Source organism: Chrysochloris asiatica, unplaced genomic scaffold, assembly GCF_000296735.1.
Source record: "Chrysochloris asiatica unplaced genomic scaffold, ChrAsi1.0 scaffold00020, whole genome shotgun sequence".
NCBI classification, from domain to species: Eukaryota; Metazoa; Chordata; class Mammalia; order Afrosoricida; family Chrysochloridae; genus Chrysochloris; species Chrysochloris asiatica.
The window spans coordinates 20398188-20409612 of NW_006408538.1; the positions used below are offsets into that span (position 1 = coordinate 20398188).

Genomic DNA, 11425 nt, shown 5'->3' on the forward strand with positions numbered 1-11425 from the left:
TTGTCAGGAGGGACCAGTCACTGGAGAAGGATATCATGTTTGGTAAGGTGGAGGGTCAGAGAAAAAGAGGAAGACCCCCAGCGAGATGGATTGGCCAAGTAGCAGCATTGATGGACTCAAGCGTGGCAACAGTAGTGAGGTTGGCCCAGGATCGGGCAGTGCTTCGTTCTGCTGTGCATAAGGTTGCCTATGAGTCGGTACCGACTCGATGGCACCTGACAACAACAAATACAACATCTCATCAAGCCCAGAGCTAACAAGACCCATTTTGGAAGACACACCCATTTTAAGCTGTTCCTGTTGACTCCTCCCACTTCTTCAATTCTGTGCCAGCAATCCTTACTGTGTAGATCCCTGTGCATGCATAGTAGAACCTTGATGGGGGGAAGGGGAAGTCAACTCATATATCTCCGCTGGCCCCAAGAGTGGAGGTGGCCAAACAGAGGAAAATTAAAAAAAAAAAAAATGAAAAAGAAATGTTCGCACCTTTGTCTCTGACAATTGGTCAGCCCTCTGCATGGGAATGTTCTCTTGACCTTGTATCCGCTCCTTCCCATTCAAAATCACTGAGAGGGCACTTGCTGGCTGCTGCAAATCAGGAAACACCTCCTTTCTGGCCTCTGCTCCAAACTTATTCCTGGTCAGACTTGGATCCTTCTAAATATCCCTTTGTATGAAGTTCAGAGTTCCAGGACCTTTGAACCTATTCCCGCCAGTATTTCTTGTTACTACTGGCGGAGATCTGCATAGCCTTCTTCCATAGTCCACCGTCCACTTTGTCGTATTTTATGTTTTAATATTTCCTGGTTTCTTTTCTGACAGAAGGTATGATTTAATCTGGAGAATGTTTCATGTATACTAGAAAGGAATGTATATTGTGCTGTTGTTTTGGTGGAGTGTTCTATATATTTCTATGAGATCAAATTGGTTGATTGTGTTGTTTAATCCTTGTGTTTCTCTGTTGAGTTTCTTTCAGTAGTTCTGTCCTTCATTGAAAGTGATGTACCTATTTCTCTCTTCCAGTCTGTAAAAGTTTGATTTCTGTATTTTGAAGCTCTATATTTTGTATCTATTTCCTCTTGTTCAATTCATCCTTTAATCATTATATAATGTCCTTTCTTTTCTCTTATGCCGGTTTTTGCTTTAAAATCAGAAATTAACTTTTTTTGCTTTAAAGATCAGAAATTAATAATGCCACTCCTGCTCTTTCTTGTCATTTGTTTAATATATTTTCCATCCTTTGATTTTTAATGTATTTTTGTGTCTAAAAAGTGTCTCTTGTAGATAGCGTATTGATGGGTTCCATGTTGCCCATTCTGCTACTCCCTGCTTCTTGATTGGTTCATTTAATCCATTTACATTCAGTGTAATTATCAGTAGATATGAATTTATTGTCACTTTGCTGTGTGTGTGTATTTTTGTGGTGCTGTTGGTTTCTTTACTCCACATAAATTTCTGTGCTGAGTTAATTTTATTTGTTTTGTTTTGTTTTTTTTGTGGTCATTTTCTTTGTTGTCATTGGAGTTTACTAAATCTTTATGATTTTCCTCTTTTTTGTTTTGATAAGAAAGTGTATTGATTTTCTTTGAGGTTACCCTTTATTGTTTTCTTCCCAAATTTAAAACAGACTATTTTATCTTGAAATTGTATAGACTTCCTCTCCATTTGGAAATTCTGCAGTTACACTCTTTATTCCCTCTTTTAACTTGATAGTTTTCCTCATTTACAGATTGATATCACAGGCTCCTTATTTTCAGTCTTGGGGGTTTGTTTTTCACTCTGAGTACTTCTCTATCTGGGTTGATTCTGGGTGATATCATGATGTGTGCTAATCTCAATATTGTTGCCTATTGTTGTTGGTTCTCTGTCTAAGGATCTTTCTTTAGTATATCTTGTATAGTTGTCTGGTTTTTACACATTTCTTTAATTTCTATTTATCTGGAAATATCCTAGTTTCACCATTGTAATTGAGAAACAGTTTTACTGGGTACATAATTCTTGGTTGGCAATTTTTTTCTTTCTGAGTTTCATATTTGTCATCCACTGTATTCTTGCCGTATTGTTTCTTCTGAGAGTGTAGATGTTAGTCATGTTGGTTGTCTTTTATAGGTAAACTTGCTTTCCCAAGCTGACTTCAGTATTTTTTCTTTATCTTTGATCTTGGAAAGGTAGCTCTGGTGGCACAGTAGGTTAAGTGTTGTGCTTCTAACCACAAAGTTAGCTGTTCAAATGCACCATGGGAAAAAGATGAGGTTGTCTGCTCTCGTAAGATTTACAGGCTCAGAAACCTTAAGAAGCAGTACGACTCTGTCCTATAAGATTGCTTTGAGTCAAAATTGACTTGAGGGCAGTCAGTTTTTGGTTCTGCAAGTTTTGATGATCATAGTGCTTTGGTAATTTTCTTTTGGAGTCTATTGAGGTGTCTGAATGCATAGCTTCTTGTCTTTCATGATACTAGGGAAATTTTCTTCCAACAAATCTTTGACTTTTGTCTCTTTCTATTGTGGAATTCCAGTCACAAATAAGTTATCCCTTTTGATGGTGTCCCACATAATTCTTAGGCTGTGTTTTGTTTGTTTATTTGCTTTTGTTGTTGTCCTTTTTGCTGATTGTAGCATTTACAGATTAGTATTGAGATTTGTTTTCAGTCTCGCTGATTGAATTGATTCAGTTCTTCTCCTTTGCCCTTTCAATTCATGATCTATTTCTGAAATCTTAGTATTAATCTTTTGGATTTGTACTTGCTGTTTTTGTATAGTTTCTAATTTTTCATTCATTTATGAGTTTGTTCCTATAGTATTTTCCTGGATTCATCTAGAGGTTTGTCTGTGTTTTCATTGGTCTTATCTGTAGTTTTTTTTATCTTTCTCTCAATCAATTGTTGTTGTTGTTGTTAAGTGCCGTCGAGTCAGTTCCAACCCATAGTGACTGTATAGCGTTTCCGATTAGCAGCTGGTGAGCTTAAATTGCCAACCTTGCAGTTCAAATGGCTTTGCAATCTGGCGCATTAACCGACAGTGCCACACCAGCATCAATTTTAAGTATCTAAATAGTGTTCTTCTGAATTCCTCATCAAGTATTTGCTATATCATTTCTTTTTCAGGAAAGTTTTCAGACTCTGTATTTTGGTCACATGTTTTCTGACTCTGTATTTTGGTCACTTGTTTTCTGACTCTGTATTTTGGTCACTTGTTTTCTGACTCTGTATTTTGGTCACTTGTTTGAGCCATTCTGTCTTGTTTCTTCGTGTGACCTGCAGTTGTCTCTTGTCTCCAAGACATTGTGGTATTTGTTGTATTTGTATTTAATTAGTGATTGTATGTTGCTATATTTTGCTCAGATGTGTGTTTCTTGCTTTTTAGCTTTATTTTGTTAGGATATATATATATATATAGCTGAGTGATTGGGGTGGTGTGCAACTCTACTTGCTAGCTCGGCAGGACTTAGCACTCACCACCCAGCTCCTGGCTGGGACAGAGGATGGGAGTCTGTGCATGGTTCTTTGTCTGCTGTGTATGTAGAGGAGAGGTTGAGCTGGTGCTGGCCACTGTCTATTGTTGACCAGGTGGTACTGAAGCAGGTGATGCCCGTCATCAGTGGGCAGGGCTGCAGGTAGTGCAGGTGTGACTGGGCAGTATAGGCATAGTTGCTGTCTCTTACCAGGTTGGACACTAAAGAGAGAGCGAGAAATCCCGAAACAAACAAGAACAACAAAAAAAGAAAGTTTAAGATTAATTCAATAAGATGTGTGTTGAGGGTCGGGGGACACCAATGACAAGTAAAAATAAGAGAACAAAAAAATTTTTTTTAATTAAAAAAAAAAAAGGAATAGAAGAAAGAAAGAAAAAGACTAAGGAAAGAGAAAAACTAAAAAGAGAAGTAGAAGAAACGAAAGAAAAAGAAAAAAACTCCAACAATATAGGAAAGGGAAAGAAAAAGAAAGGAAAAAAGAAAAAGTAGAAAATGGAGGGAAGGACAGAGCACTTGGGCAGTGTCCAGGCCAGTGGATAAGGTGGCCTGGGGACAGGTACTTGGTACACGTGCATGCACTCTGGAGGTCAGGGACAGAGTTCTTGCCAGCCTAGGAGGTGGCTGAGGGCAGGGTGCTCATTCAGAGGATAGCTCCTATGTGAGGTGCCTGGGTCCAGTTGGAGTTCCTACCTGGGGAAGGGCGCCCAACCAGCACTGTGTGCTCTGCTGGTCTGAGTAGGTGGGGAGTGCATGCTGCCAGGCACAGAGTGACTTGTACCAGTGCCTGACCTCCGGTGGGAGAGAACTTTTGGCAGGGAAGGATGAGTGCCACTGACCACCTGGTGGGTAAGGGTGTAGGCTGGCCACACTTCTGGTCACCAGGAGGATGTGCAAAACAAGGGGGCTATTGCACCCTTCTGGTGGACAGCCAGCAGAATGTGTGCGGTCCTGGGCACTGTTGTTGTTAAGTGCGATCGAGTCAGTTAGGATTCATAGTAACCCTGCAAAGGATTTCTGAGGTAGGTTTGAATTGTCCACTTTGCAGTTAGCAGTCCAGTGCTGTTCCTACAGAATCATCGATTGTTAGGCCACGGCCCCGATTGGAACACTGCTTGCAAAAGTTCAAAATGGCCACACTGCGTCAGCCCTACTGGCAATCCACAGTTCCATTTTTCTTGTTGCTCACTGTTTTTGTTCCGCTTCTTCTCCAACTGAGTACTCAGTGCACTTCTCTGTCCTTTCTCAGGGTTTTGGGATTCTCATCTGCTTCATTTGGTCCCTTTTTTTCTTTGTTAAAGAGAATTTGGGTATCGTATCCCTAATCCACTTTTCACTTAAGCAAGCCAGTAAATTCTGTTCCCATTTTGTTTGTCCTGGCATAGGTCGGTGTCCTTAGAATTTCTGTCACTGATTCCAAACTTCTCGGTGCAGAGGCAGTTGTAAGTCCTTTTATTCTTCCCCCAACATCTTCATCTCCTGAAGCAAGGGCAATATGTTATGGAATCTCTTCCATTTGCCCATTTGTGAGGGATCCAGGGCAGTTCAGGGTCAGTATCTAGTGCAACATTAAGAGAGGTGCCCAGGGCAAATATTTAAGGGGATGCTTATTTTTAAGGCTTGCACTTACCCCACACAAATCTTGTACTTTAGGCACCTCTTACCTCACCTTAAGGAGGTAAGACATCGGGCAATTCAAACCCACCAGTCACACTGTGTGTGAAAGATGAGGCGGTCTGCTCGAGTAAAGATTTACAGTCTCAGAAACCCTAGTACAGTGTAACTAGGATTTAGAATTGACTTGATGGCAGTAGATTTTTTTTTTAAACCTCACCTCAGTCCTTAGTATTAGTCCCTAGCTGTCTCCTGATTCAGCCTGCAGAATTCATAATTGATTGCCAGTGTCCTTCCTCTAGTACATGTGGGTTTGGCCCACTCTGGACATTGGAGAATAATGTTCCATAGAAGCCAGGCCAAACTACAGCAGAATCCAAAGCAACTCAGCACAAGTACTTTTAAGGGCAATTGGCCTATAGCCCTCCATATTTTAGAAGAGGCTTTGGCCAAATAAACCCAGTCAATGAAGAATTTTCAAATTAAGGTGAGCTTAGAATCCATTTGAGACAACAGATTTCCTGGTACCAATGTTTTATTTGTGTTCAATCATGATTTGATTTATCTTAGGGTGAGATGATATTCTTCCTGGTTACAGACTAGTTGAAGGTAGACAGAAGGACACTTTGGCCTGAAGAGATCCCTCCTGGGATAACACATACACATTGAAACCAGGAGCTGACCAGAAGAACTTAATGGTGTTGGCCACCACAGTCAACTACTCTGAAAGGGGTCACATTAGAAGGTTCTGGATAGAGTGGGAGAAAATGTGGAACAAAACTCAAAATCATAAAACTGGACCAGGCTTACTGATTGGATAGAGACTGGTGGAACCCTAAGACCTTTAGTCGCCTTTCAGCTCTGGAACTGAACTCACCCCGTGGCTTAATTATTTTTATATATAAGTTTTTATTGTGAGATTTACATGGAAGAATATCAATTTTATATTCTTCCTACCGTATTTCGTTCATTGCAATGATTACAATCCCCTCCATGCATCATCAAATAACTAAAGGGTACACTCCACACCCTCCAGCTGTCAGCTCATAGCCCCTCTCCCTCCCTGAGTTCAGTGTCCCCAGCTGCTCCAGGTCATTATCTCTGTCCCCATCCCTGGCATCTCTGCCTCTCTGGATAGGGTCCCGCTCTCCATTCTTCTCACCTGATGGTCCCAGGGACCTCAGCTCCTGGGCTGCAAAATCAATCATTCCCCTCCTTTTGTCAAAAAACTTCTGCCTCTATATTTCCTACCCTCACAGTCAGTCCTGATGGCAATTATTCAATGTTGCACCACAAGAGTCTTATCCCCATTTCTTTTCACCAGCCCAGTCCCAACCGATTGGAAATCTTTCAGTGGTGATTCCCCCTTCCCCAGCCCCATCTGGAACTAGACTCCCTCTCGAAAGCTTGTAAGCCAGTCACTTCTTGCCTTTGTAGGTCCCCCCTTTTGGGTAGCCAATGAATAGGTAAAGTTCATCAAATTGTAGCAGGTTACTCTCCCCCGCCCCGCTTCTTTCTTCTTCTAGTTGAGTTCTGATCATCCAGCCGTGGCTTAATTTTTAACAATCATTAGGTCTGGTGGTGGTGGTGTGCCGTGGAGTCGGTTCCAACTCATAGCAATCCTGCATGGGGTTTCCGAGGCTATAAATCTTTACAGGAGCAGAAAACCTCATCTTTCTCTCATGGAACTGCTGGTAGTTTCGAACTGCTGACCTTGAGGTTTGCAGCCTGACTTGTACCCCCTATGCTACCAGAGTTCCTTATAGATGGGTCTACCGAGGAAACAACAATATTAATGACACCATAGAATGGTCAACCATTGGAGAGCAAAAGGACAGCATTTACCCGAAGACAAAGTTGAGAAGGGTTGGGAAAAAGGAAGACTAGAAATAAGAACCACAGAGAGGAAGTAGGATACATGATATTGGCGAGAATGCAATCGGTGAGATGCAACGATGTGTATAGATATGTGGAATGTAAAACTGATGATCTGCTTTGTAAACCTTCATTCATGTCACAATAAAAATTTTTTTAAAAAAAGAAGAAAAACTAAGAGCTGCTTATGTGGTGTAGGCGACAGTAGTGGCCTGACTTCCAGTGTGTCTCCCACCACCAAGAGGTGGCAACAACTGGCTGTGTCTTTGGACACAACTCTTTAGCCTTATGGCATCTGTTACCTTGATGTGGAGGGTCACACACTGTGTGTGGGGGGGTGGGCTCTGAAGGCATAGAGATAGGGTTACAATCCTAACTCTAACCTAGACAAGCCATACTCGGAGGTGGAGTGTGCTCCATGGGAATCCCAAAGTTCGTTTTAAGATTCAGTGAGATAATGACTTGCTTAGCATGGGATCTGACATAAACTCTCAATTAATTATTGTTGTTAATATTCTCTAAAACAAGGGAGCAGCTTAGAAAATCAAAAGTGCTGCCAAGCCTTGAGGTACTAATTCTAGATATGGTTCTTGCTATCTATGACTCCTTTTTTCAGGTGTTTAAAAGACAATGTGATTCAACACCCACTAGGAGGTTTCTAGGGGGAAGAGTCGATGCCTGCTGTTTCAGTGAAGGCATCTTCAATACCTCCAGCCTTCAGCATCCTACCCTTTATAATTTTTGTTACACAGTGGTTTGCTGCCCACTCTCTTTTTACAATTGTTGTTGTTGTTAGGTGTCATTGAGTTGGTACTGACTCATAGCGACCTTTTGTACAACAGAACAAAACACAGCCCAGTCCTGGGCCAACCTCACAGTTGTTGCCACGCTTCCCCAGTCACCATTTGAATACCTTCCAAACTGAAGGGCTCATTTTCCGGCACTATATCCGATAGTATTTCTCTACTTTTATTCTTTTCTCTTAGAAATCTTACAAGGAAACTTGTACTTTTCAGGCATACCCTTCTGTTGTTGTTGTTAAGTGCTGACGCATAGTGGGTCCGATTCATAGCGGCCCTGTATAGGGTTTCTGAGGAGCGGCTGGTGAATCTGAACTGCCGACCTTGCTGTTCAAACCAATCTTGCAGTCCAGTGCATTATCCCACAGTGCCACACCAGGACTCCAGTGATCCTCAAATCATATACCTCCTGGTAATGTTAATTTCTTTGCAAATTCTGTGTCCCCATTAGTTAGATCATGTGTACCTTGAAGGCAAGGACAGGCCTTTAACTTCTTGATGTCCTCAGAAACCAAGGTAAAGATCAGGTCTAATTCATCAGTATCAGACCCATGAGCCCCTGTCCAGCTGGGTACTATGTGCCTGGGCAAGGAGAAGACAAAAGTAAGGCCACCAGAGAGGTTCCTGAGTGAAGCGATCAGCTGACAGCGAAAGGCAGCCCCCACTCTTTTTGAACAACTGGAATAATCAGAAAGCTCTTTCAGAGGAAACAACAATCCGAAAGCCATGGGGAACTCAGTCTACCAAGCCTTCCCAAGGCCTTGTGTATAGCCAGCCAGGGCTCCCCACCAGCCTCAGGGCAGCTACTGAACAATGTTGGCCTGTTAATAAAAATAGCAGGAATGCTAGGCCTTAACTCTACTGGAGAAATCTCCCTGCACCTCTCGATCCCATTAACATTTCACACCTTAATATGACCATACTTTTGGAAAGCCAATATGAGCTGAATAGCTTATTGGTATGCAGCTCTGGGTGGAGTGTGGATGCTGGGGAGGAGGGGGGCACTCTGCAAAAGGATGTAATTAAGCCTCAGAATGTTCGATATATGACCCAAAAGGGGGATACTTGAGGGGTATGAGAGCAAGAGTCATCACTTTATTCTGGCTTGCCCTGAAGGTTTATATGCGGGGAAAGCTTGACCCTTGCTAGGAAGTCCCACCACAATTCCTTCCCTCTCTCACTCACCCCAAACCTCCGCCTGAGAAGAGCCATCCACTCACCTTTGGGATGCCTAACTTCTTATTCCCAAATAGATCCTATTGGCAGCTCTTCTCAGATAAAATACATCATCATTTGCTCCATTAGAAAATAAATGTATGGCTATATTATGAGATTTGCATTCCATTACCTTGGTTTGCATGCCATAAAACATTTATTACACCCTTGGGCTAAAGTCTTAATAATGACTGGGTGTGAGGCACTAATGTGGTGCTGGTCTTGCCTGGGAACCAGAGATTAATGCCTTTTGATGTCACCCAGCTAATAGTCATGCTCACGAATTTGTCCCATCAAAAGACATTACAGTCAGGCCCTGTGAGGGGGTTGGGGACCAGTGCTCTGTTTAAGCTGGGAGTAGGAGGTCCCCTCTCCTCCTCCCCTACCTGGACTTGTTCAAAATAATCAGAAAGGAATTTCAGAGGTCCCGGCTTCCCTTTTTAATGTCCCCTCCCTAGCCTTGGGCAAAGTATCCCCACTCCCCACCCCTGGGCAGGGGATAGAGCTACAATGAGAGGGTCAAACCCTTTATTCCTTGCTAGACGGCAACAGCAGCAGGGAAATTGTGTACACATGCCCCCTCCCGCCCCAACCACACACCTTCCTTCTCTCCAAGGGATTCTCCTGTGGGAACCTAGCAGTCAGGAAGACAGTTACTCTCAGCCCCTGACCAGTGAGACAGGAGGCTGTAAGAGAGCCCAGGATGTGATGACAAAACTCTGTTTGTCTCCCCTAGGCACCCCACCATTTCCTGTCTCCCTAAGGGGGTCCAGACCAAGCCCCTACTTGTGTGAATTCTATAGGTGAGAGCACCAAAGACCTCCCAGTCTGCACTTGCCCGTGGTCACACCCTTAGCCCAGCTGGAAACTCTGAGGTCACAGGGGGGTGGGATTCCCTAGAATGGGGAGGACTCTGAGGACCCAGTGACAGGCTGATGTGGGGGTACATCTCTAGATAGAAAGCCAGGTAATAGGAGGAAAGGCTGAGTGGAGTTCTCTAACGGCTCTGTGGAGACTCAACTGGCCTCATTCCTGCTCCCTTCCCGGCCCAGCTGAGATGACAATGGAAACAGATTAGAGGTTGTGGGGAGAAGCTCTGTACAGGACACTATTGTAGCAAAAGACAAAGTACTCAGTAAATCCTCACTAGTCCTGGTGTGGTGCTGTAGGATAAGCACTGGATCGCATGATTGTTTTGAACCAAGGTTGGCTGTTCAAATTCACCATGTCCCTGAGCGGGAAGGCCGTGGTGCTGATGGGCAAGAACACCACGATGCGCAAGGCCTCCGGGGGCACCTGGAAAACAACCCAGCTCTGGAGAAACTGTTGCCTCACATCCGGGGCAATGTGGGGTTTGTGTTCACCAAGGAGGACGTCACTGAGATCAGGGACATGCTGCTGGCCAACAAGGTGCCAGCTGCCGCCCGTGCTGGGACCATTGCCCCATGTGAGGTTACTGTGCCGGCCCAGAACACTGGTCTGGGTCCCGAGAAGACCTCCTTCTTCCAGGCTCTGGGCATCACCACAAAGATCTCCAGAGGCACCATTGAAATCCTGAGTGATGTGCAGCTGATCAAGACTGGAGACAAAGTGGGAGCCAGTGAAGCCACCCTGCTGCACATGCTGAACACGGGCTGATTATCCAGCAGGTGTTTGTCAATGGCAGCATCTATAACCCGGAAGTGCTTGATATCAGTGAGGAAGCTCTGCATACTCGCTTCCTGGAGGGTGTCTGCAACGTTGCCATTGGTTAGCCAACTGTGGCCTCAGTACCTCATTCCATCATCAATGGGTGCAAGTAGGTCCTGGCTTTGTCTGTGGAGACTTGAGTACAGCTTCCCACTGGCTGAAAAGGTCAAGGCCTTCTTGGCTGATCCATCTGCAGTTGTGGCTGCCGCCCCTGTGGCTACTGCCACCACTGCTGCTCCAGCTGCTACCTCTGCCCCCGACAAGGTTGAAGCAAAGGAAGAGTTGGAGGAGTCAGACAAGGATATGGGATTCGGTCTCTGACTAGTCACCAAAGCTACCACCAGCTCAGCCGACTTTATTGGCAACAAAGAATTAAAGGCTTACTTCTCTTTAAAAAAAAAACCAAAAACCTTATACAGGGTCGCTATGAGTCAGAACTGACTCCATGGTACATAACAACAACATCATTATAATGTCACCTAAACTAATAACAAAAATACATGTGGGCTATGTTGCTAAGTCTTGTTTAGATCAGGAGGCAGCTCAGAAGATATTTAATGAGATTGACATCTTAAAATGAGGCCAAATAGTAATAATGTAGATTTAATTTAGCCCGGGAGTCAGGTGTTGCCGTCAGCTCCAGGGATGTAACTTCTACCCCAGACTCAGTGGTTTTCCATGTGTGCACAAACTACACTCATACACACGAGGATATGTTGCTTGTTTATGTTTAAAAGTTCATGTTATACAGACTTTTCCAAAAC

The 11425-nt window shown here is 43.7% G+C and overlaps 1 pseudogene; it reads left to right on the plus strand.

Annotated features, from left to right (window-relative positions):
* The first annotated feature begins 10197 nt into the window (after window positions 1–10197).
* On the plus strand, window positions 10198–10982 carry LOC102833583 (annotated as a pseudogene).
* Window positions 10983–11425: the final 443 nt, after the last annotated feature.